Here is a 4,160-nt window from a genome sequence, read left to right on the forward strand (position 1 = left end):
TCTGGGGAAGAAAGGCCCCTCAGCAGCCTGACAGTCCAGTCCAGGCAGGAGAACAAAGCAGAGCAAGCCAGGGAACAGCCAGAAGCTGACTGGTTGGCATGGCAGGGAGAGGCCCCAGGGGTGAGCTGAGGGGCAGGGGCTGCTCCAAGAGCCACTAGGCCAGTGGCCACCTCAGGCTTGCACAGATCACCCAGCACGGCTGGCATGGCACTGTCCCTCCTGGTGGCCTGGGCCCCGCAGCGCAGTCACACCACCAGCCGTGAGGCACCCTGAGCAAGGAATGGCACAGCCAGAAGCTGGCATGGCTCTCGCACCATAACACAGCGGCCAGCACAAAGTGCCACCTGTGCTGAGCCCCACAGGGCGAGCAGAGCCAGGTCTGAACCCAAGTTCGGCCTCGTAGAATGTTATTGCTGAGAAGCATGCGCTCCAGAGTGGGAAGGGGCTGGGGGCATCCCTGGGGCTGTGGTCTTCACTCCTGCCTCTCATGTTGAGCCCCCCCACCCGGGGAATGACCCACGAGTCCAATCACAGAGACCCCTGGATGCCTGGCTGAGGGCCGCCCACAGGCGAGGGCCAGCACCTGGCTCTCTGGCAACTCAGGCAAGATGCTTGCGAGGTAGGTGGACCGGCCGACCCACCCCGAACTGAGACACAAACAGGCATGCGTGTGCCTGGCCCAGTGGTGCTGCCACTGGAGGCCCTGGGGGTGCCAAGCCTGCGACCCTAGAGGAAAAGGCCCGTTCACCCCCCACAGCATGACAAAGCCACTCGGGCATGGGACAGCCCATGCCCTCCCAGCCACAGGGAGTCACACATTCACAGGCCAGATGCTGCAAAGGGGCCCAGATCACTGTGGGGGCTTCTGAGGGGCCTTCCCACAGCAGGGACCTGTTCTCAGTAACCAAGGAGGCTCAGAGGGGCTGGAGACCTGGGGAAACCAGAGCGGGATACACACGCGCACAGGTCAGCACACCGGGGGTCCCGGGGAGGAGGCCCCAACTGCGTGGACCAACTTGCATCTGCAGGGCAAGCGCGAGGCCGCCCGTGACTTTTCAGAACAGAGACTGGTCAAGGGGAGGCCCCGACCTGATCTTCTAACGGGGCCACAGGCACCTCGAACCTGAGGATGTGGTATGTCACATTTATAGTTCCTGGTGATAGAAAACATCAGTCAAGAAACTGTTCAGATACAACCATATCAACACAGTTCAGCCCTTGCCTCACATTTATGTCAGAGTTAATTCTAGACGGATGAAATCTCAAGTGTAGATGCTGACCTGGAAACACCGACAGGAGAAGACGGATGTGTGTTTATCTGGCCACGTGCTAGACAACGCGTGGAACAACAGAAGGATTGGAGGAAGAATTCCACAGATTCCACACAAAATATGAAAAATTTGAACAATTTTTGAACACGAAAGCCATCATAAGCAAAAATTAAAAGGCTGAAGAAAGACGGATGAAGGCAGGACCCACTCTGCGACCCCAAGAGGCCCCACGGGGGCTGTGGCCACAGAGGCATAGCCTCCCTCAGCCCGGGTGAGGCTGGTGGAACCAGTGCCTGCGAGGCTGTGCGGAAGTGCCTGCGGCAGACCGAAGAGTCCGTTACCAGACTCGAGAAGCGCAGGAGATGGGGTAACAGGAAGAGGCAGAGAGAGAGGGACAGAAACAGGGAGAAAATGAGGAGCACGAGGGAGGAGGGAGAAACAGGGACAGGAAAAGAGCAGCAAGGGCAGGCATAGCAGGCGAGGCGGTGGGCAGCCTCCCACAGACCTCATTACCTGCCATTTGGTGTCTGGTTGGCCTGCCAATCTGAGGCATGGTGGTCCACCAGAAGTTTAGGGGGGTGGGGGCCAGCACCTACCACCCTAAGCCCCAGATGCCATGCCACCTGTGCCAGTAGCAACACCACATCCCAAGGCCTGGTGCTCTGGCCCAGCAAGCCCTGCACACAGGCTGAGCCTCTTCATCCCAATCCACAAGCCCCCATGTGGCCCAGCAGCCTGGCCACTGAGATGCTTGGCCAGACCTTGGTCTTCCCACCTGCCTGGCTGGCAGGTTGCCATACCCGAGGTCCTGTGGAACACAAGAGGAAGGAGCAGGTCCTCTGCCCTCTCCTGTCTTACAGCCCTCAGCACAGGACACTCAGGCGTCTGGAGGCTCCTGAGTCTATAGCCACTGCCTTCTCACCACCACCCAAGTAAGGTGCTGGCTGGGCCAGGCCGTCCACGCTGGACACCCAGGGACACTGAGAATCCACAGGGCTGGGTGGGCTGAGCCTCCCACGGAGACAGGGCTGGGCGGGGCAGGGGCAGAGGGCCGGGCTGGGGCCTGGGCTCCCGCACTGGGGCAGCACAAGTGGCCACCACACTCTGCAAATCAGGCAACACAGCAAACTGACAGTGGTACCAGCAGGGCTCACTTCCCACCACACAGGGTCCTGGGGGTCACAGGGACCATTCAGCCTCTGTCCCCCCTATAATTCCTGGGCACCATGCCTCATGCCCCTGGAGCTGTGATGAGCAGAGAAGCCCACGCAGCAGGGCCAGCACCAGCGCCCTCGCCATGATCACAGCAGTCACGGCCCCTCCCCACTCCAACAGTGGCCCAGGGTGGCTGTGTGTGCCAGAGGCCATCTGGCCCTTTCAGACAAAGCCTCCTCCTGGCCTCAGTGCCCTCCTCCAGGAGCCACAGCATGTGGGCCCATTGCCTGTCCTGGCTGGCAGCTCCAACCTCCCTGGTGCAGCAGGGACTACCCTGAGCCGGGAGCAAATCTGACGGCCTGTGCAACACCAGACACTGCCATGCCAGGCATCCAAGTCAAGGAGGGTGCGGATCAGTCCAGCTAATGTCCTGGTGGGTTGTCCCCAGTGCACGCTTGTCCCTCAAGCCAGACGTCCCTCAAGCTGGTATCTGTGGTCCATACCCAGGCCATCGGTGAATTCAAGTAGGGGTGGCAGGAGGCCCCACATCCAGCCTTGTCCAGCCCAGGGCCCTGTGCCCACCCGTGTTGAGGCTGGCCGGAAGCACACACCACTCAGGCTACAGTCCATCCCTCCATGGACCACACCCACCGGCCCACCACCCGTGTGAGGAGGGGACGTCCCTGGAGGAGGTCAGCATGTCCAGACACCCATCCGGCTGGCTCCACATCCTGCAGGGAACCAGAGAGCACCTGGTGAAGCCAACCGGCGGGGTTAAGTCCCTTCTGCACGGGGCCAGAGCCCCAGCTGGACACTGTCATCCCTGACCCAAAGGCGTCTGGTGGTGCTCCAACACAGACTCGCTCCCACATGACCGTGAGTGTTCTCACCCCCACCCCACTGGGACTGTCACGTCTACAGTTTGCATCGGCTGCCATGGTCCCTCCTGGGCATTTCTCAGGCTGTTAACTATCCTTCAAAACCCTGACCATTTTGAGCCGATGATAATGTCTCCCTTCTCCAGAGATTGGGTGTGCTCTGTTGTGATAAACTCCCACACCAGGATCCCACTGGCCTGTTCAGGGGGTCATGGCCCCTAGGGGTCTGCCCCCCTCACCTGCCCTGGGGCACAGGCTGCCTGCCTCTCCTGAAGCTCCCCGAGGCCAGCCCCATCCATGTCCCTCCTAGGTCAGCAGCCAGCCTCCCAGTCCTGGACCAAGGACCATGCAGCTTCCTGTCTCGGCCAGTGGTCTGGGGACACGTTCCCTCTCCTTGTGTCCAGGTCTGGGGATGTTGCCAAAGTGTTTGTGTTGTAAAAATGAAAAACAGGGCACCACAGACAGGCTGGAGGCCACCTCCGGGAGATCAGAGTGGCAGAAGCTCTCTCCCCTTGGCTCTGCAGTGTTTACCAGGTTGTTCCAAGCTTCTGTCCAACCTTCCTTTGTGGACATGGCTCATTAGCAGGCCTGTGGGTGGGTCTCTCTGCCTCACAGTAGCCCCTTCATCACGGGGAGGGGCTTCAAGTCAGGGTGGGATCATGGGGGGAGATCAAGATGCCAGGGCCAGAGGCAAGGAAGAACAGGGAGCTCAAGCCAGGCATGTGTGCACACGCGTGTACACGTGTGTGCATGAGCACCTGGGAGGGGAGGCGTGGTTGGGAGTCTGCCCACCCGCTGCACCCTCCCCACCCACAGCAGGACCTGCTGCTCCCACCCTGAGGTCTGAGGCTCAGAG

This window comes from Lipotes vexillifer, unplaced genomic scaffold (assembly GCF_000442215.2).
Source record: "Lipotes vexillifer unplaced genomic scaffold, Lipotes_vexillifer_v1.1 scaffold987, whole genome shotgun sequence".
NCBI lineage: Eukaryota > Metazoa > Chordata > Mammalia > Artiodactyla > Lipotidae > Lipotes > Lipotes vexillifer.